Genomic DNA, 21,993 nt, shown 5'->3' on the forward strand with positions numbered 1-21,993 from the left:
CGAATCGCCTCTTCTCTGACTCTAGTGACTTACAGGCTAATAGGCAGCTGGTTAACCTACCTAGGTAAAGGGCAGGAGCATTGTGATACACAAGGACGTGTGGTACCATTCAGGAGGGATTTGTGTTATTCATATGTAAACCTGTACTTTCGCGAAAGGGGGCTTAGAACCTACTAACTATTCTAGTCACAACTAGACACCAGCAACAGGCCAGGCCTTTTGAAGGAGATGGAGGAGTGTAAAATATGCCCCTGCCTCCAGGACACTGGTGATCAGTCTACCTGGAGAAGAAAAAGACCACAAAGGGGATGCAATTGTGAATATGACATCAATCAACTCATCACACAAACTAATGGGAGATTATACCTGTGACAAGTGGGACAGAAAGGAAAGTCACACCTGTGAGTAATAATGGGCACAGAGCCAGCCAGAGAGTTCACGGCAGGCTTCCCTGAGGAGGTGACATGTGAACAACCGAGTCAAGGGTTTGCCAGGCGAAGTGGGGAGGGAAGCACTTTCCAAGCAGGGGTGTGACTCATGCCAATGTCCGCTCCTGGAAGGAATCATGGCAAGTGTGAAGTAATGAGGAAGGCTGGAGTGTAGAAGTGTGTGGCACGCCAGGAGACTGGAAACAAAGGGAGGAGCAGACCAGGCCGTGGAGATCCCTGTGGACCACTCAGGGAGCCGCCTTTCCTTGATCTTGAGAGCAACGGGAAGCTATGGCAGCATTTCAGGCATGTATATGAATTCAGGGTGCTGTGCTCTGATCTGGGTTTTGAAACTCTCGTTCTTACTGCTGTATGGAGTTAAGAACAAGACAACAGACTCAAAAATGGAGTCGCTTACGCTAAGTTGCACATCATCAAACCAGGGCCTAATTACAACTTCCTCTCTCCCAGAAGTGGAATCTTAAACCAGTCAGTTAGGATCACCTGCCTAATCAGTACTAGTTAGACAATCTGCCAGCTAAGTCTCTGACATGCCCTAATGGAAAGTGATTTTGCAATAACCAACACGCTTTTTTCCTAGTATGACTTCTTTGTCCTGCTCCCTTCTGCCCATAAAGTCTTTCATTTTTGTATAGCTCTGCAGAGCTCCTTTCTATCCGCTAGGCTGGATATTGTCCAATATGACTTTAATCTTGCTCGAATAAACTCAAAATTTTAATATGCTTCAGTTTATTTTTTAATAGTGTATAACAGAATAGAGAGGGGTGAAAGTGGGTATAGGTAGACACAGTTAAGAAGTTATTACAATAGCCCAGGAGACAGAAGAGGAGAACTTGAACTTGGGTGATTCTGATTATAAAACAGAGAAGTAAACCAATTCAAGAGATATTTTGGAGGTAAAATCAATAATATTTAGGAAGGAATGCACTGGATATATGGAAGAGAGAAGTATTAAGAACACCATCTAGATTTCTGGCTTATGCAACTTGATGGATAGCAGTGCCAGTTTTGGGAGGAAAGGTCCGGAGTTTGGTATTTCAAAGTGTTCTGTCTGTGATGGCTGGCAGATTGCAAAGGAGGATGTGTCAGATTGGCTACAGGCTATCAAGTCTGGGCTACAGAGATAAGTGTGTGATTTGTCCACCTATAGAGGGTGCCAGAGGCTTTTGTAATAAAGAAGGTGACGGAGGAGAGAGCGAGAAAGAGAGCAACTAGTACCGTCATGTCCCTTCGGATCAGTCATTGTTATAATAGTTGAGCTGAAGAGGAAGGGCCCGGAGAGGGAGGGGATGAGGCCAGGTGACAGGAGGGATGCATGGCAGCCAAAGGACTATGCATCTCTAGGGTGAATGGTCAACATGGTTCACCGCTGCTGAGAGGTTAAGAAGAGGACGGAAGCCCATCCATCATTGGCTTTAGCAGCAGGAGCATTTTTGGTGATGCAGCTGATGGTGCTGAAGTGAGACCATGAAGGTAGTAAGTGTAGACCACTCTTTGGAGAAGTTTGGTTGGAAAGGGGTTATAAATGGAAATGATGTGTCAAGGGTGTGTGTTTTGTTTTGTTCTTTTCAGAAATGATTCGTGTATGTTATGGAATTAATAGAAAGGACCCAGGAGCCAGAGGTTGAGAACAGGAGAGAGAAGGGTAATGGGCAGTTTTATGTTCATACGAAGGGCTCTTGCTCAAGATTCAAGGCAGGAATGTAGCTTTTGGGAGGAGAGACAGCACCCTTGCCATGACGAGGGAAAAAGGTTGGCTTTTTGTTTGGTTTTGAGAAGAACCAAAGAATTGCTGTCTCAACCACTTCTATTTCACTGTGCAGTGGGAGCAATGCCACCTGCGGATCGTGAGGGGATCTAAGGAGAGCAGAGTGGGCTTGAAATCGTGCTCACGAGAGTAAGAGAGTAAGTAGACTGGAAAAACCTACCGGTGTTGCTCAGTAGGTCCAAGAGATCACTTGCAGAGCAGAACCAGCCTGGTTAGGGCCAAAGTGAACTCTATCTCATACATGAGTACAGTCTGAAGAAAGGGCACTAGAAAGGTAAAAATAATAAAAAATCAGTCCGTGGTCTCCAGGTCTCATAGTCTACTGGAAAGTTCCAAGGACAAGAATTGTAGGGTAAGGATGAGATTTGGCCGGGAGTAACAAAGGAGCCCGAAACAGCAGTGACTTAAACACAACAGAAGCTTAGGCCTCTGTCAAAAATGATATGTGTAGTAACTCAGAGATAGTGTTGTACACTGTAGTGCTATGAAACACAACTTCTCTCCTGTTACTGTAATGTGCATGGCTTCCATTCCCAAGATCATCTCATGGTCTCAGGTGGCTGCCATAGCTCCAGCCATTACATTGCTATTCCAACCAGAGGGAATAGGGAAGAGAAGCGGCAAAGGGTTTCTTGAAAGCTGTCACATATTATTTCTGCTTGCATCTCACTGGCCAGAACTCAATCACATGACCACACCTAACAGTACAAGAACCTGACAAATGTCAGCTTTATTCCATGTGCCAAACACAAAGCTTGGGGAAGTTTAACGACTAAGGAAGAGGGAAAGAACAAAAATTGGTGACAACTAGCAGTCTGGGGGTTGGGGGGACTCTGCCCGAGGGCCCACCCCTCTGCCCCCGGCTGCCGTGGGTGAGAATAAGTCTACAAAGATAAGATCTGCTTGGGGAGGAAAGGTTGCTGATCTCTCAAAGGAAAAGGGCCAAGAGCCTTTTCCTCAATGGGCTTTTATTGGGTTCATTTGCACAGGAATACAGGTCAAGCGCATTAATTTTTGTCAGACAATAAGGATCAAACAATACATAACAAAGAACTCTGAGGGTCTATTTTGAGTTAGGGTCAGATAGCTAAAGAGCTTTAAAACTTTTGAGGAACAAACTCACTTCTTGCTTGGACTCTTATTTAATTGAGAGCATTCTAAACAAAGCAGGCTTCAGAGGATTTTACATATTCTTTCTTAGGCCTGATTGCCCTAGGGAACCTGCCCTTTCCAGCACAGGGTGGTACCCACTGCCAGCATTGTTTCAGGCTTAAGGCATCGTCTCAGGCTTAAGTCAGACAGGGGTAGTAAGATAGCCCAGAAATTAGAAGACTTCTTGCAGACAGAATGAGGACTCAGGCTTTGTCAAAGCTGAGGGGCGAGGGTCCATCACCCCCTTTTGTTATAGCCCCCCAAGTCCTTCCTTGGGGGCCTCCCACATGATCGCGCCTGTCTTAGATCATTTCCTCCTTGGGGAATCTTACCCATCATTGGCTAACTAACCAAGCATTGGGGGCCAGTTATGGATGAAGTAAAAGGAGCAGAAGCGGTGCTCCTGCCAGGGAGATAAGCTTTGTCTCCTTAGTGGCTTATGGTCCGAAGGTCACTCACTCAGCCTTAGCCTTGGGGGGCAGTTACAGCTTCTGAAACCAGGCAGGGCAGTTCCCAACAGCAGTCTCTTCCACATAAGTAAATAAACAGGAGAATGCAGTGCAGTAATATATAACTTAAGAATCAAGTTCAGAAAATGGAGAAGTCAACTTAGCCCAAAGAGTCCAAGAAATGCTTTGTGGAGGAGTTCAAGTTGGGGTTTTGGGGTGCAATTTACAGAAACCACCTAGGGGCAAACAAGTATTACTCCTCCATATCTCTCCTTTTTTCACAGCATAGAGAAGCTGACTCTAATGTCATATTCTCATAAGTAGAAAATAAACTTGACTCTAAGTTTCATTTTACTGGAATTTTAGCAACTCACTTGTCATCGTGATAATACTCGTCACCTCTGATGGGCAGTAACATGTCTCAGAAGTATGAAATGTGCACGGTAAACAGCTACAGGACATCCTAGTCACCACTCATTTCTATGAGCCGGCATTTTTAAACCCTGACAGTGCAATCACAATTGATAGCAAAGCTAGAAGATACAAAACTGTCGCATGAATCAATTGAAAAGGAAATCAGGTTGTGTGAAAAAGAGATGCTTTCTGACCAGACTGCTAGCTTCGTGCTGCTGCCCAGCGCGAGACTGCATTTCCCAGCCTTGCCTGCAGGTAGGTATGGCCACATGACCAGGTCAGTGCCCTAAATGAAATGTGAGTAAAGCGTGGGCGCACCCTCTGTGTTTCTGGCTTAAAAGGAAATCTCTTGTCTTCCCCTGTTTCCCTTCCCCTTTCCCAAGCTGAAGCGTGGATGTGGTCATGTGACCCAGCTCTGCCCATGCGACCAAGGACAACTGCCTACGGATGATGACACAAGAAGGGTACCTTATGGGTACCTTATGAGGACACTCAGCAAGACGGGAAGAAGCCACATGCCCACCTAACCAGATGGAGAAGTAAATAAACCGAATCTTCTTTAAGCCATTGTGTGTGTGGCTGTCTCTTTCACATAGCAGCTTAGCCCTTTCCTAGGGCATTGTCTTAAGGCATTGTCTCAGGCTTAAGTCAGACAGGGGTAGTAAGACAGCCCAGAAATTAGAAGACTTCTTGCAGACAGAATGAGGAATGAGGGGTAGGCAGTGGCCTTCTGCACAGCAGAGATGACATCTGTTCACCTCTAGCACCCAACATAGCTCCTTATAAAAGATAAGTGTTCAGTAAACTTCTGCTGATGGAATGGGCACCCAAAGTGGTAAGACCCAAGGCCATAAAAAGCGAGTTAGAGCCCCGAAGGGCCTAAGATACCATAGTTAGGAACCTGTACTTTGCCCACATTTAGGTTCCATGAAAAGTTAATTTTTTATTTTTTTAATTATTTTAAAAAGATTTTATTTATGTATTTTTAGACAGAGGGGAAAGGATGGAGAAGAGAGGGAAACATCAATGTGCAGCTGCCTCTCGCATACCTCCCCCACCCCTGCCATCAGGGACCCGGCCTGCAACCCAGGCATGTACCCCGACCAGGAATCAAACCAGCGACCCTTTCTTTGGTTCACAGGCCAGTGCTCAAACCATTGAGCCACAGCAGCCAAGGCTATTTTTTATTTTTTAAATCTTTATTGTTGACATTATTACAGATATCCTCATTTTCCCCACCTATCCCCACCTCCACCCAGCCTGTTGGCGTGGAAAGTTTTAAAGTAGGGACAAAGAATTTTGCATTTTTAGGCTTCTCTGAATCGTGTTAGCTGACGGCACCTGCTGGCAAATTGAAACACTGCAGCCTCATCAAGCTCTGATTCTTCTGTCAGCTGAAGAACAGATAAGGGAGCAAGCAGCTGTTAAATGCACATTTTTAAGTTACAAATAGGAAGGCTAATGCCAATGTGATATATAGCAGCAACTTGGAACTACTCTGGGCCCATCACTGTGATGGATGCCGTAGTGGGGGTGCAGCAAACTTCAGACGCCGTGAACTCCTGGTCTGGAAGTCTAGGTTTTGTTTTTTGGTTTGTTTTTTTCCACGTGCATTTCTGTCCTTTGATCTTGATAAGCTGTAAAATGCCTCTCCCACCCTTTCCCTCTTCCTGTGAGTCCTCCTTGTCCATTTGCACTGACTTACTCTTTTCTCACTTCTACCAGAGGAATTAGTCACCACACAGTGTTATCTGAGCCAACTTGTGACTTCGATTAAAAAAAAGAAAGAACCACAACTGAAAAAATAAAGCAAAACAAACAACCCACGCTGTCATGAAAAATTAGCAGCGTTCTCAGATGAGAAGATGCAGCAGGGCCCTTGGCTGGGCCCACTGGGGAGATTTTTCTCCGTTCTGTTTTCAGAGAAGATGTTGTCTTCCTAAAAACCAGCCTGATCACACGTAAGGGCCCTGTGTGGCCCCTGCAAGGATGGTGTGCCCTGTAGCTTTGGCCTCCCAGGGACCTAAGAGAAAATTTCTGGCCCCCTTTTAGCAGCTGTGTAAGACTGTGCTTTTCTCTGTGCCAGTATTACACCTGAGTTTTTTCATCTTTATTTTATGGGTTTGTAAATCACTTCAGATCTCTAATACAACATATGAGTAAACATTCGAAGGAATGATCCAGATTTAAAAAGTGCACAGGGGACCCTAGAAAGGGGAGCTCCCGGCGAGTGATGGCCGGTAGGAGAGAGACTGAACGCGGAGAAGGGAGGTGGGGGCTTAATGAAGCCTTGGAGGTACAAGGTGGGCTCCTTCTCATTCCTCTCAGTTTTGTAGCCCTTTCCTTATACTCTTCTCCTGGCCTCTGGAAATGACAAAAGGACTATATTTTTTAGTTGACTTTCACAACACCTGGTGAACTTTCCTGGTAATTACCGCCACCCACTCCACTCCCTGCTTGGTCTAACAACATGACTCCATCCTGGAAACCCAACTACGTGGGACTGTTACTGAAAGGCCCTCAGCACACACAAGGGCGGCCTTCCCTGCAAGCAGGGTGCAGAGCCTTCTGAGAGAGGTTATTCTTACAGGGAGCTGAGTTACAAAGAGCAGGCAGGCGCAGGTGAGGGCCAGAGTTGTCTGCCAAAGCGCTGAAATCTGCTTTGATAGCCACATACCTCTGTGCACCAAAAAGTTACTTTTCTGATTCCTTGCTTCCAACCACTAGACAAGGAAGCAGAAGGAACTTCTGCCACTTGTTCATGAGGCCAGGCTTTCAGACACGGGCAGTAACTCAGGCTAGAATAAAGTCTTCAAAGTAAATATGCAGCTCCTTTTGCAAAGCCCTGGACTGTTCCCAGGCAGGCAGGTGGGCAGGGCTTGCTGGGGTCTGATGCTGCTTTGCCAGATGGGCCAGGCCATCAGCCCATTGTGGGCTCTCCATGAATTCTGTGCCTGTGCCCATCTTTCCCCTGCCTCCCAGCAGCAGTGAGAGGCTCATCACCCCATGCTGGCAACACCCTGATGCAGGGGACTGGGGCAGAACCGAGCATGAATACTTAGAGTGACCAATTACCTTCTGGAGCAAAGCGTGTATTTCTTCCCTGAGACCAGGTGAGAACTGAGTTTAGGAGGGATCCCTGGGGGCTTGGGGTTCAGTAGGAGGCCCCCTTAGCTTACCAAGGTCTCAGAGTAAAGAGACTGCAGGGCTGTCTGAGAGGGCTGTGGATCTACGCCTAAACACAGTGTTGGCCTGGGCGGCCTGCACGGCTCCTGCCTCGCCCCAGTGGAGGCTCACAGGGTGGGGCTGGTGGTGGGAAAGAATCAGACCAGAGTCTGAGGCTACCGGTATGGCACGCACGTGGGTGTTGGAAAGATGTGTTTACTCTTACCCCAGGAAAACTTTCCTGTGCCTTGTTGTGGGAAAAAGCTGAGAATGGGGAGGATTGTGTAAGCGGTTAGGCCTGAACACAAAAAAATGAGGAGGGGGATTATTTTCCAGTGTCTACAGTACCTGGTGGAATGGGCAAAAACTCTTTCCCGTCTGCTACTGAGGTTCACCCCATGATCCCTGGGGAGGGGCACGTGTGAGTATGTGGGGTGCACTGTGGAGGGGTTGGCCGCCAAAGAAAGGGTAGGAAATTTCCTATAAATATTGCTGAAATCAAGTGCCCTGGAGGAGCTGAGCAGCTGCAGGAAACATGGGTGACTACCCAAGCCAGGACTGAGTGTGCACCAGACAGCCACGGAGAAGGGCTGGGGAGAGAATGGGGGAGAGAGAAGAGGACGGGGTCAAGGTCAGGACAGCAGGCCCTGTTCTGCCAGACCCCACCACACTTCCTGCAATGTGTACCTGCCCTTCCCTAAAGAACGGTGTTGGAGAAATTAAATATGGACTACATATTGACCAATATTATTGAATCGATGTCAAATGTCTTGGGCGTGATAATGGAATTGTGGTTACATAGGAGAATGCCTTTGTTCTCAGGAGCACATGCTGAAGTACTTAAGGATGAAGAGTCTTGATATCTGCAGCTTTCAAGGGGTTCGGTAAAGAGAAAGAGGAACTGAAAGAAAGCAAGTGTGGCAAAATGTTAACAATTGGTGGATCAGGGCCAGGGGTCTATGAGGGTTCATCGTACTATCTTTCAGTTTTCTGTAGCTTGAAATTTTAAAAAATAATGCAAGGGATAGCCAGTTCCTGGTACATGACAAATAAAGTAGAAGCTAAACACAAAGAATATAATTCCATTTATTTGAAACTCTAGAACATACATCTCTGCCGTGGAAGGATCTCAGAGCAGATTGCCTGAGAATGTACGTGTGTGGGGTGGGGGGTTCAAGGGTTGACTGGGTAGGAATATGAGGGAATTTTCTATATTTCTATAGGGGTTTGGGTTATGAGGGTATGAGGAATTATTCACAACGGAGCAAATGTACACCGAAGATTTACACATTTAATGATGTGTAAGATTCACATAAAAAATGGCTAAGAAAGAGTTGGGGAAAATGATGAGTGAGAGCAGAGTGAGGTTTGTCTTGGAATCCTGTCCTCTTTGGGATAATCCTCAGGCTCTTTTCCAGGTTCCCAGTGTGGCTGGGCATATTTAGAATGCTTCACTTTGAAGGTTGAGAAAGAATACAGTTTTTGCTCAGGTTTTGCAAGTGCCAGCCCCAGAGTGAGTTTTCCAGGCACTCAGCCAGCCATGGGCCGAACGGTGCCGCTACACGCATGGCCGGGCTCTGCAGAGTGTGGCCGCTGGCCTCCAGGACGGCAGCCGGCAAGCCCCGCCTCCTGGGTTTGTGGCCCCTCCCACACTGAACAGGGCCAACCTGTGTAACCAATAGGATGTTGCGGAAATGCTACAGCGGGTGACCTCTGAGATTAAGTCATGAAAGTCATGGCAGCATCTTTCTGAGTCTCTCTTGATCTCTTTGATTCCGGGAGAAGCCAACCCCACGGAGGAGTCCACTTGGCGAGAGCTGAGGCCGCCTGCCAGCAGCCAGCACCAGTGTGTCCGACGAGTGAGCCAGCACGCTGGGAGCGGTCCCCCAGGCCCAGCCGGTCCTTCCTTCGCACGACTGCAACTCTGGCTGACCTCGTCACTGCAACCTCAGAGAGATCCAGAGCCAGAATTACCTCCTAACTCACCCCCGAATTCCTTACCTACAAAAACTGTGAGGTAATGAATGTTTATCCTTGTGCTAAGCCGCTGGGCTTTGAGATGCCGCTGGGCTTTGAGATGACGCTGCAGTGGATAACTAACACCGAAAGTGATCCTGGGACCGTCAGAGCCCACAGGGCGCATCCCCGCAGGTGTGGCCTGCCTTCCTGTGGTGAACCACAGGGGCTTCCTTTTCTGCCCGCAAACCTCACCCTCTTTCCTCGGGTTTCATGCACAACAGCCCAGGGCGAGACTGAGAAGTGATGTTTCTTGCCATTCTGACCCCATCATTGTACTAAAAGTCATTAAACTCCTTCAAGACTTTGCTGTCTAGCACAACCCCCAGAAGACGAGTTGATCCCTCACCACACACTGGCCTCAGGACCTATGGTCCCTCACAGCTCCATAAAGACAATTACTCCTCGGACCCGAGTGGTCCCCAGGTCTCACACACTGAAGAGTCATTGCCAACATCCCGTTCACATTTTTCTCATCAATCTTAAGCCTCTCCTCTAGGGAGAATCTCTCTATCCAAAATCAGTTTTTGTGGCAGAGGCAACACCCCTCTTTTAAAAAAAAAAGTATTTTACTTATTTATTTTTAGAGAGAGGAAGGGAAGGAGAAAGAGAGGTAGAGAAACATGGATGGGAGAGAGAAACATCGATTGGTTGCCTCTCATACGTGCCCCAACCTACGGGTCCTGACCGGGGACCTCGACCTGCAACCCAGGCATGTGCCCTGACTGGGAATGGAACCAGTGACCCTTTGGTTTGCAGGCCAGCACTCAATTCACTGAGCCACACCAGCCAGGCAAAGCTTTTAAAATGTATGCATTTGCAACCTGGATGCTTTGCATATTAAGAGCCTATCCTGACGAGTGACAACTTAAATCTTCCAGAAATACCACAGATGCAGATAAAAGGGAGGAAGCGATCTTTGTCGTCTTTCTGACCAGAAAGAAACGGCCACCAGGTGGGAATGACTGAAGAGAACGAAATGACACAAAACACCTGGCCAATGATTGGACTTTTACTCAAAGCCTGGCACCCGTGACCTCTGTAGATGCCCCCAGATACCTCCCCGGCCCTCGCAGTGAGAACCAGTGCCCCTGTCCCCACACAAATGCCAGAGTTCTGCTCAGACCCAGGTCCCTCTGAGGCCACAGCCCACTGTATGCAGAATACTTTACCCCCTGTTCCAAGGACTTGGAACCGTTCCAAGACCCTCAGCGGATGCCCGAAACCACAGATAGTACCGAACCCTCTATATAATACCTATAATAAAGTTTAATTTATAAAGCAGACATGGTAAGAGATTCACAACAGTAAGTAATAAAACACTTAGGACAGTAATATACTGTAATAAAAGTTGCGTGAATAAGTTTGCTCTGTCTTTCAAAATATCTCATTGTACTGTACTCACCCTTCTTGTGATGATGTGAGCTGATAAAACGCCTTAGTAATTTCACCTTTTCCTTTGAGGCAGCATTTTATGGCTTCTCTTTGGTGTATCCGACTGATGCGACTGAGTGGCATCACTACTCTTGCACTTCGGGGACATTAATAAGTAAAATAAGGGTGACTTGAAAATAAACACCATGACAGCAAGATGCCAGACTGGACAACAGTGGCTGCAGTGACACGACTAACGCAGGGCGAGCACCCACAGCGCAGAGACCGGGACACAGCAATGCGTCATGTCGCAAGTGGGGTGGGATCCCGTGAGATTTCATCACGCTACTCAGAATAGCACCCAATTTAAAACTTAGGAATTGTGTATTTCTGGAAGTTTTCATCTAATGTTAAACGCGGTTACCACCTTCATCGGGGGTAACAAACTGCAGAAAACAGAACAGCAGATGAGTGGTTACAAATGGACCACAACCTGGATGGCTTCAAACAACGGAAACTTATTCCCTCATGGTTCTGGAGGCCAGAAGTCCACAGTCAAGGTGTTGGCAGAGGTGGTGTCTTCTTAGGGGCTTTGAAGGAGAATCTGCTCCTAGTTCTGGTGGTTGCCAGCCATCCTCGGTGCCCCTTGGCTTATAGACATTTGTCTCTGCATAATCTCATCCTACAGAATTACATCTGTAAAGACCCTGGGTTTGTTTTTTTTTTAAGATTTTATTTATTTATTTTTAGAGGAGGAAGGGAGAAAGAAAGAGAGGGAGAGAAACATCAATGTGTGGTTGCCTCTTGCATGTCCCCTCCTGGGGACCTGGCCTACAGCCCAGGACCATGTGCCCCAGTCGGGAATCAAACCAGCAACTCTTTGCGTCGCAGGCTGGCATTCAATCCACTAAGCCACACCAGCCAGGGCTGAAGGCCATATTTTGAAATAAGGTCTCATTTTGAGGTTCTGAGTGGGTATGAATTTTTTGGGGGGACACCATTCAATCCAGTACATCACAGTTCAAACATTCAACATTTGAGCCATCAGCGATGACAACACCAAAGTTATCCCGGTGGATCCCCACATCGTGAGAAATAAAGACGAGGGAAGAGACCAAGAAAGGCAGGGCTGTAACACAGAACCCGGCCGGAACACCCTGGACCAAACCGGCTTCCTGGGGGCCCCAGGAGAACACGGGTGAGGGTTTTGCTCTCGTCTTTGCTGCTTGGAGAAAGCAGAAGAGCAGGTCTTTGCTGGAGGAAACATTCTAAGACATAGGTGATGCAAGTTAATTTCACGGGAACATAAGAGCTGGATCACAGCTCATTTAGGCAAGAAAACAGTGTGATGAATATTACAAAACCTATAAAATGGTCTTTAAGGAGTTCTTAAGGACATGAGAAAATGCTTATGCTGTAAGGCTAAACAAACAACAACAAAAAAAGCCAGGATGCAAAACTGCATTTGTAGCGTGAGCTCAACTATGCGACACAGGGGAAACATTTCCAGAAAACAAGGCTGGTGCCAACCCTGAGGAGGGGAGACAGGAGCAAAAAGCTATTGTCTTTGATTTTATAGACTTACTTATTGTCTGAATTTCACGCCTCCCCCCCCCACCCAATGATCATGCAGCCCACTTTAAAAATAAACTTTAAATTTGAAAATAGTTTAAATTTACAGGAAGGTTGCAAAGATAATACAGGCGTTCCCTCATAGTGTCCAGTTCCGCAGTTCCCCCTATTGTTAACGTCTTACTCTGGTATATTTGTCACAACCACTGAGCCAATACTGATACATTATTATACACCAAGGTCCAATTCTTTAACAGGATTTTTAAAGTGTCTGATGTCCTTTTTCTTCTCTGAGATCCCATCCAGGATACCACACCACAGACACTGATTATGTCTCCTCAGGGGCCTCGAGACGGTGACATTTCCTCGGAGTTAGCTCATTTTTCACGGCCTTGCTAGTTTTGAGGAGTCGTGTCAGATGTTTTGCGGAAGGTCCCTCGATTTGGGTTTGTCTGAAGTTATTTCATGATTAGACTGGGGTTACCAGTTTTGGGGAAAGAACGTAAGTGACATTCTCATCATATCGTATCAAGAGATGCACTACTTTTTAAATGAGACATACAGTGAAATAAGGATTATGCTAGAAAAGTAATAGTGTTTAATTCTGGAGCAGGGGGCTTTCTCAGTATTTTTCTTTGTAGTCATCTATAAAAAGCATACAATATATTTAGAACAAAGAGTTTAGAGAAATGCCTACTGTAGAGGCCTCAGTGGCCCAGGCTGGGAGGGCTGGGGAGGGGCGCGGAGCCTGAGCCTTGGTCTGGGTCTGGCACGGGAACTGAGAATGTCAGCGTGATGGGGAACACACCAGGGCCTGGCTGCCCGCTGGGAGCAGTCAAGATTACTGATGGCAGGACAGAAAGTAACAGCAACAAAAGGAGAGAGCAGGCCTGGGCCGGGAAGACAGCGCTAATGAGAACACTGAGACGCATTCCAGGCGACAGGGAAACCCAAAAATGTAAGCAAGCCTGGAGCCGAGATTAGTTATAGCCAAATAAGTCGTGCAGCATTCAGAGGGTGCAGGCAGGCGCGCGGGGGCTCGGGCACCGCCGCGTCTCTGAACCCGGCAACGTAATGCTTTGTGTAAATACTGACTTTTTAGGGAAGACAGAGAGGAGCCTGTCTCTTTTTCCACTGCAGGGATTAGGGAAAGTTTATTGATTTTTAAACAGACTGTTTCTATTCAGGGCTTAATTCAGATCTAATAAGGTTGTTGTTATTATGCTTTTAATTGGGTGCAGAGAAGGGAGTTCAGTGTCAATCTGTGAGTAAAGTATTTTTAATTGCTTTGGAAGATGTGACATGGAAACTGAGATTGTAGGTCACACGCGAGTCCCCGGGCGCTGGCCCCACAGGCTGTCCTACTGGCACCAGCACGTTGCTCCGGCTCTTGGTCCAGCGTTCAAGTGTCTGGGCAGATGGATTAGCATCCATCGCATGGGGTGAATAGCTATAATTTCCAGAAAAGCAGTCTTTTAGTTGTGATTGGCAAACTTCTATTCATCCTTCCATACCCAAATCATGTGTTCTGATGGACTAAATGGACCAGAGGAAGGGAATGAGGGAGCATGCTTCAGACCGGCAGAGCACTCACTAAAGAGGGACAGAGCATGGGGCAGGCGTGGGAGACACCGGCCTGGAATTCCCCGTCAGACTTCACAGTCCTTGAGGTGAAGGCCTGGCGTGAGATCGTGCGCTAGTCCTGGCTGACCAAGAGGCCCACCGCCGACACCGGCAGCTGGGAAGGCACCAAGTCAAATTGGGGTATCCCGTGGGCAGGCTGGGGAGGCCTAGACCCCTGACTGCCCCCCACCCTGTTCTGACAAGGAAATGTCCTGCCTACGTGCCCGATTTAGGTTTTAACAAGCTGCTTTACTAATTTGTTTTTGCTGTTGTCCTACACATATATTCAGATGTGGTTTCTCCCAGTATACCTCTTCAGACCACCCAACCTGTCAATATCTTAATACTGTTCTGTTCTAGAGTCGCTGCTCTCATTTCAAATTTCCTGAAGACCCACAAAACAACAAAAACAACAATAAAATAGCAACTGTTTCTGGACGTCCATCTTTGTGCCCAGCAGCCAGCTAAGTGGTCAGTGCCCCTCTGTGAGGTCTGTGCTGTGTTCCTCTTTACAGGTGAGGATGGTGAGGTTCAAGAGGCTGTTGACCCAGGGTGGACGCTTGGGGGGTAACAACTGGGGTTCTGACCACAGCGGTCTGGCCCCAAAGCCTGTGTCCTGACCACTACGTGACTCAGGTGAGCGGGCCTCACAGCCAGGAAGACCACCGTGGAACGAACAGAAACATGCTGACTACTTAACACTTAAATCAACGAATAATTAAATAATTAAAATAGGTTTAAATTAAAATGAAACAAAACTGCTGAAGTAAATAAAGAAAACAATTAAAGTAGAATTAATTAATTAAAATAAAAAAGAATAAGTAAATCAACACGATACTTGAATTGATGCTTCATTACATTAAGTCAATTATATGCAAATTACGTAAAGTAGCATCACATACTTTTGAGGGTTTTACTACGTTTCCAAGTTACATGTGATTTTTTTTCTTCCAGAAAATCCAAAGGGCCTGTGTCCATCCTCTCCCACCTTCTTCTCCAGGGCTTTGCTGTTTATATCGTAAGTGTTCTGCAAGGAGCTGTGGGAAAAATAAAGAATAATTAGACATAGCTCCTGCCTTTGGAGGGTTTTCACATAGGAGATAAATGGGGGTGAAATAAGGGGTAAAGGAAGCTTTCCGTGCGTGTCTTTGCTGTCTCCTTTTGGCTGTCTAGAAGCGGCATCGACTCAGTTTATTCTGCTGAATATCTCAAGCTGGAGAGAGGTCTTGAATTTAACAGCCAATGACTAAGTTGTAAGCGTACAACTCGTTGTGTGTTTTCCCGGGCAAGACAACGATTTGAAGGGTGGGGTGATGCTGTGACTGCCAATTGCCAGGGAAGGCTGCGATCTGTCCTTGTCCCTGAATTTGGAGAGGTGAGTGTATTTTAGGTTTAGTCACTGTGGGGGGCCGTCCCATTTCCCCACCCTTCTGGCCTGTCTTGGAATTACGATCGTGTTCAGTTTAACGAACTTTTATTGATGGTCCGCTGGGAGCTAACCAGATCGGCAATTTTCAACCTTTTTCATCTTACGGCACACATATACTAATTCCTAAAATTGCAGCACACCAAAAAATATATTTTTTGCCAATCTGACAAAAAATAGGTATAGTTTTGATTCATTCACACTGGACGGGTATTGTGTTGGCCGTTGTCATTTTTTTATTTGACACTCTAAGGGAAACGAGGTCCGTGCCCCTAAACAAACAGGTAGTGCACGTTTTAAAACTTCTTGTGGCACAACCGTTGAAAATCGCTGAACTAGATAGCGTGTGAGGGAAGTGAGGGCGTCTAAAGGTGCACAGGGCATGGTCTCTGACCTCGAAGGATTTATCACCGAGACAGGAGGGCAGATTTGTCAGTAGAAGCTGGTCAGTTCAGTGGCAGAGGCCCAGATAAGGTGCTAGGAGAGCCCGGAGAAGGGGTTTAGCCCAGTGTCGGAGTGTGGTGTAGTGTGTGTTTGTGTATGTCTGTATGTGTACCTGTGTGTGGCCGTGAGTGTGTCTGTGTCTATCTGAGTGTGTCTGTCTGTGTCAGTGTGTATGCCTTCCTCCCAAGCAAAGAGAAGGCGTCAACAGTGCACCAAGGCAGCAGGTGCCGCGCGAAGACCCATGAACTGGGACGTGAGGTGGGGAGGTCAGGAGGCCGGGCTGAGAAAGCAGGCCAGGGTCAGGACTGGAAGGCGTGCCTGTTGGCGGAGGCACTGGGGATAAGAACGGCCCCTGGGAAGGAGGGGAAGCACATGGTTCGAATAGCCTCATGGTGGGTGTGATGGTGGCGGCAGGACTCTGAGGTCAGCCACCAGGGAAAGCCTTGCAGGAAAGCGGTGATCAGGGCCTGAATTCCAGAGCAGGAGAAGACGGTTGGGAGGAGGAGGTTCCACTCCGTTCTGCTTCCGCTGACATCCCCACTGCCATCTCCATCTCCTCTCCATGGCCTTCTCTCCTCCCGGTCCCTTGCTGACCTTTCCTTCCGCAGCTCCCAGCCTTCCTTAAACACCTGGGAACGAGGAGCTCTCGGAGGGGAGGAGCCCACAGCAGACGGCCCAGCAGACACGGAGCTGCCTGCCAGGGCCTCCCCATTCTGAGCATCCTTCTCTGGTCACTGAGTGGTTTCATTTGCTCTTTGCAGTTTATTAAGTCCAGTTGCTTCTCAATCAGCTTAACCATATTGCATGCTTAGACCCCTGTGAGGAGGTGTAATTATGCTGTGAGGGGGATGAGGTCCTAACTCTGGGAGGTTTTACAACACTCTCCTTTTTCCTTTTTATGGAAACCAGTTTGCCTCCTCCCTCCTCCTTCTTCCTTCCTCCCTCCTCCCACCTGCCACCTTCACCTCTACCCTCCTGGTCCAGGTGAAGAGCCTGTGACGACTGAGGGAAGGTGTCCGTGACCTCAGGAACAGGCTGCTGCTGGGGGAGTCTCCTAGTAAGAGTTTGTTCTTTGCTTCTAGACCACATTCAAATAAATAGCCATCATGTTACATTCTCATTTAAATAGTATCTGTTGTGGGGAGAGGAATGTAATTAGACTGTTAGGCATCCAATCTGTGAGTTTTCAGCTTTCTTCTTCTGGTGAAATGAAAACCAACAGGCGTTTCAGTGCCTCGCACCAGGGAGTGGGGTTGGTGTGCGGAGGAGGCGAGAGCAGCCCAGTCCTGCCCTCCAGGAGGGAGTGCACCATCCAGGGAGAACTCCCCTGCCATGGGGTAGGGGAGAGCAGTAGGTGGGCTTGTGCCTGAACTGGGCTTTTAAATGTTAAGTGGATGTGTGACAGGCAAAAACTAGCACTTTCCAAGCTGGAGACAGCCTGACCAATGGCTTGGCAGGGAATGGTGTGCTGGGTGGGAGCAGATAGGTGTGGGCTGGGGCCTAAGGAGGTGATGGGAGAGGCCGCCGGAAAGCCACTTGAGGGCTAGCGGTAAAAGCCTAGACCCAACTCGGGCTTTGCTTCCAAGACATTGAAGTCCTAAAATGTATGTAGACAGGATGCATTTTGTGTTTTTGGATGATAACGAGATAGTCTAGGAAGAGCGTGGCATAAAAATGAATCTGGAAGCTGTTGGAGGAAAAAGGTGGTGAAGCCCGCTTTAGGCAGCGGGGTGGAGAGAAAGGGACGGTGTCGAGAGGTATTCAGGATGCAGAACTGAGCTGAGCTGGCTGCTGATGGTACGGGAAGGAGGAAAGTTGATAGAAAGTTTGGTAGTTTGGGAAAACAGGTGCCCGTACCGTATACTGTGCTAGAACACCTGAGGAGAGGTTACACTTTCATGAACTGCCTCCTGCTATCATCTCGGGTGCACCTAAGAAAGGAATTACCTAGGGGCGCAGGAATTACCTGGGCAACAGGCCAAAAGGAAGAGCTGAAGGAGGGCGTATGAAGAGAGACTTGTTCTTTGTGCCCAGATGGACTCTGCTAGTGTCTCTAAGGCGTGCAGTTGTGCCACGCCCTGTCTGCTATGCGCAGTGGGACGCTCTCTGCAGCCTCCTGCAGCCCCCCGCCCCTGAGGCATTTTCTGGGAGAGCTGTTGGATGCAAGCACACGCTGAATGTCACGCCAGAAGGACTTCCACTGGAGGCAGTTGAAGCTTGGGGTGTAGGTGAAATTGGTCAAGGAGGGCCCAGGACAGGAACCTAGGGAACATTGAGGGAGCAGCTGAGGAGGAGTAGCAGCGGAATTGGAGGCCAGAAGAGGACAGGGACAGAGCAGAGGCTGGGAACCTGCCATAGGATGGTCCAGGCTGGTTAAGAGGCAAGTAAAGCCAGTAAGGCTGTGGGGAAAGCAGGCACCATGGGACAAGAGGGACTGACTGGGCAGGGCAGGGAGGAGGCGTGTCAGCCTAAGCAGGCTGGGTACTCTGCCGGCGAGGCAGTCACAGCCGGACCGTTGTGCCCCTGGTACTAACTTCTCTCAACCCAGGCCCAGCTTACATTGCTCTTGGCTCATAATTCATGGCTCGAAGGAAGGCCACCGCCTTGACCTTTTGGGGCTCAGGCCGCCAGGATCAGAGGTAAAGCAAGAAGGGTCATACAAGCTCCATTCACTCATCTCTGGGATAAGATCTTCCGGAGCACTGGGCCAACGCTGTTCTTTCTTGTTTTGCACTGAGAAAAAAAATATCAGTGTTGATATCATGCAGAGATATTTCTGCACATGGCTTTGATCTCGTGTAGGAACATTCCAGGAGGAAAATAAGAAAAAAGCTTCTTAAGAATCTGTTGCTTGTATGGCTGAGAGATTGGGTGTTGGGCTGATTGATGAAGGTCACGACACTCAGCAGTTAGGGGGAAAAGCACTCGCTCACTAGCACAACTGCATGGCATGTTCTAATCCTGGCAGGCCAGCTGCTGTCTTCATGGCGAAGCACCTCTAACAACTACCATGTGTCAGCTGGAAATTTTACGTAACCAAAGAAATAAGCAACGACATGTAATAGTGCCATAAAAAGTTTGTGTCCTTATGTTCACATAACAAGGAGAATCATGTCTACTAAAATTCTTTCCTGCGTGAGAACAAATAGACTTTTTAATACCTGTATGAAGTTTTATCACCATCTGAAGTTTTAAAAAGAGAGTGTGAGGGGAGAGGGTTGGAGAATTTAACAACCATGTCAAGGCTCCTCGGGTCAAACCCTTCTCTTCTTCTGCTTTTCAGGACCACAGTGTGAAGATACAGAGAGTAGTAATAATGCTATTCCTTTGTTAAAGAACAATTCCAATGGACGGGAGGTAGATTTTAGAGGTGGTTAACAAGGAATGAAGCATGATAACTTAGTGATTAGCCTGAGATAAATCTAATAAAATCACATTCATCTTGGTGGATTGCGACAAATGTAGATTTTCAAGCAAAAGTAAAGAGGCATTTAACCCACATATTTTCTGTTTAGAAAATTAGTATTTTCTATTTGATTAATGATGGGAATTGATCATGTCTACCTTCCCTCCTTTCCCTTGTTATCAACTGATAAAAGAATATATTCCAACTGCTGTTTCTCCCCTCACCCCAAATCTCCTTGGTCCCTTTAAGACAGAATTGCGCAGTAACAGTAGCTGGCGGTAGCTTCTGAAGAGGAGAGCTGGGTAATCACAGAGACCGAGGGGACATTCAGCGGGTTCGGTCGGGAGGAGGAGGCTGCGTGTGGGGAAATCTGTGGCATCTCATTTTAAGAATTTTGATACTCATGCCCCTCTTAAACATTGTTTTTCTTCTGAACTGAACTCAAAGCATCAGGGTCATTCTTGTTTTAGGTCTTTTTGGTTGTCATTTGTGTACTGATGGAGTGCCTGCCATGCACTGTGCTAGGATACCTGAGGGGAGGTAATGACTTTATCAATTGCCTTCTGGTGTCATCCCAAGTGAATATGAAAACAGAACTGCATGGCATGTTCTGCAAAAGGCGAAAATGAAGAGCTTAAGGGGGGCGTATAAAGAGGGAGTAGGCCTTCACACCCAGAGGGAATCTGCTAGTTTTTCTAAGGTCTGCAGTTGTGCCGTCAGTGCCAAGCCCGGTCTGCTCTAAGCCGGGGGACTCCCACTGCAGACCCCCACCCTTGTGGCATTTCTCGGAGACTCTCAGGGTCTGCCCAGGGTCTTAGGCTCCGCAAGTTGTTTCCTGAGGACATGCATCCATCTCGGATCCAGATGAGGGATAAGAGGAAAACCCTGTTTGGTTGGATTCTCCAGGCTCTCTGACCTGCACTGGAAACACTTTTGAGTCTTCTAGTCAAAATGTTCCATTATTTGTGATGAGAACAATGTTAACTGACCCCTTTTTTCTTATTTGTCATGGCCACCAAGAGTCATGGAGATGTGTTTCAGACCAAAATATGGGGGACTTTATTGCCTTCACATTTTGCAGTCAGAGATGAAAGAGCTAAACATATGGCGAAAGCACTTTGTCAGTTTAATCATTCTTTTTTATCTCCTGAAACACAAGGCTCAGATGATCCTGAGGGAGCTCCCACCTGGCCCGGCAGAGCTCGGTGCTGGACTGTACCGGAAGAGTCCCATCCGATGGCTTCTGGTTCCAAAATCACTTTAAAAGTCTGAAAGCGGAAGTAGCGGCAACTTCATATGGGAACGTAACATGGGTGTGTGAGACGAGACATGTAATCGTGGCTATGAATTATAATAATATCAGCCACCATGGAAGTAGGCTGACCGTGTGTGTTCCAGGGTTTCTATTAATTGCTTTGTAGACCTGCTCTGGAAGCCACACTGGGTGCTCAGCACGGTGGTTAGCTTGTTCTCAGGGTTAGCACATCTGCTTCTGCTCCTTTTCCTGCTTGCAGTGTTCACTTCTGCTTTATTAGTCGATGCATACACATTCTTTATCTTTTTTAAAAAAGATTTTATTTATTTATTTTTACAGAGGGAAGGGAGGGAGACAGAGAGAGAGAGAGAGAAACATCAATGTGCGGTTGCTGGGGATCATGGCCTGCAACCCAGGCATGTACCCTGACTGGGAATCGAACCTGTGACACTTTGGTTCGCAGCCCGCACTCAACCCACTGAGCTACGCCAGCCAGGGATCATTCTTTATCTTAACCCACTTCAAATTTCTCTTAGAAAGAGGCAGACTTCTGATTAATGAAATGCATTTTTGGAATGGTTTTATAAAGAGTGGTTAATTAGGAAGGCTTTAGTTTGTCTTAAATTATAAAGAATTAGAATGAAGGAAGACAACAGCCTTTCTTGTCAAATTACTCTGCTAATGCTTACTTCATAAACAGTGGTATTTTCTGCAAACAAAATTGATAAAAGACCACATTTTGCATCTAATCAATGGACCACAGGTAAGTCCGTAGGTGCTGAGTGATTTGATTTGAACCTTAATAAATATACATATAGTGCTCACTTCTAAAACTGGAACAATGCAGGGCAGATTAGCATGGCCCCTGAGCAAGGACAACATGCAAATTAATGAAGTGGTCCATATCTTTGCATATGAAAAGATACTCATCATCACCAACCATCAGAGAGATGCAAATTAAAATCACAATGGGTTGCCTTGGCTGGTGTGGCTCAGAGCATTGAGCGCTCTCCTGCAAACTGAAAGGTTGCTGGCTTTTGATTCTCAGTCAGGGTACAAGCCTGAGTTGTAGGCCAGGTCCCCAGTTGGGACATGCAAGAGGCAACCGATTGATGCATCTCTGACATACATCCATGTTTCTCTCCCTCTCTTTCTCTGTCCCTTCAATAAACAAAAATTTAAATAAATAAATAAATAAATAAACCACAATAAGATATCACCTCACACTTGTCAGAATGGCCATTATTAATAAATTAACAAATAAGTGCCTAAGTGCCCTTCAGTCAAAATACTGGTTTATTTGCGCAATGGAATACTACGCAGTGGAAAGAAAGAAGGAGCTCCTACCCTTTGCGACAGCGTGGGTGGAACCGAAGAATACTATGCTAAGTGAAATAAGCCAGTCAGTGGAGGACAAACACCATGTGATCTCACTTATAAGAGGAATCTAATGAACAAAACAAGCTAATGGGCAAATTAA

At 47.1% G+C, this 21,993-nt stretch overlaps 1 non-coding gene across 1 annotated transcript; it reads left to right on the plus strand.

The window, feature by feature from the left end:
* The first annotated feature begins 21,320 nt into the window (after positions 1-21,320).
* LOC123807843 lies at positions 21,321-21,423 on the plus strand. Its single transcript, XR_006783718.1, has one exon. It is a non-coding gene; the product is annotated as a U6 spliceosomal RNA (small nuclear RNA).
* Positions 21,424-21,993: the final 570 nt, after the last annotated feature.

The sequence above is a fragment of the Phyllostomus hastatus genome, unplaced genomic scaffold (assembly GCF_019186645.2).
Source record: "Phyllostomus hastatus isolate PE091 unplaced genomic scaffold, TTU_PhHast_1.1 phas_scaffold_46, whole genome shotgun sequence".
In the NCBI taxonomy this organism is placed as follows: domain Eukaryota; kingdom Metazoa; phylum Chordata; class Mammalia; order Chiroptera; family Phyllostomidae; genus Phyllostomus; species Phyllostomus hastatus.